Below are 362 nucleotides of genomic sequence, written 5' to 3'. Positions count from 1 at the left end.
ACTGTCCTGAGAGAATCCTGTGCAACAAGATGACGCAACGTAGGACAGGGGAAGGACGTAGGGGGAGAAAAGAGACAGGGGAAGGACGGAGGGGGAGAGGAGAGATAGGGGAAGGAAGGAGGGAGAGGGAGAGAGGAAGGAAGGAGGGAGAGGGAGAGAGATAGGGGAAGGAAGGAGGGAGAGGGAGAGGGACAGGGGAAGGAAGGAGGGAGAGGGAGAGAGACAGGGGGAGGAAGGAGGGAGAGAGATAGGGGCAGGATGGGTAGAGGGTGAGGGGCACGGGATAAGCCATCGCAGGGGCTTTCAAACGAAGGGTCATGGACGGTTCTCAGGGGGATGCAAGGGCCATCTAGACTAGTATT

The sequence above is a fragment of the Penaeus monodon genome, chromosome 32 (assembly GCF_015228065.2).
Source record: "Penaeus monodon isolate SGIC_2016 chromosome 32, NSTDA_Pmon_1, whole genome shotgun sequence".
Classification (NCBI taxonomy): Eukaryota; Metazoa; Arthropoda; class Malacostraca; order Decapoda; family Penaeidae; genus Penaeus; species Penaeus monodon.
The sequence above is the reverse complement of the archived record's forward strand: the minus strand, read 5'-3'. Positions refer to the sequence as shown.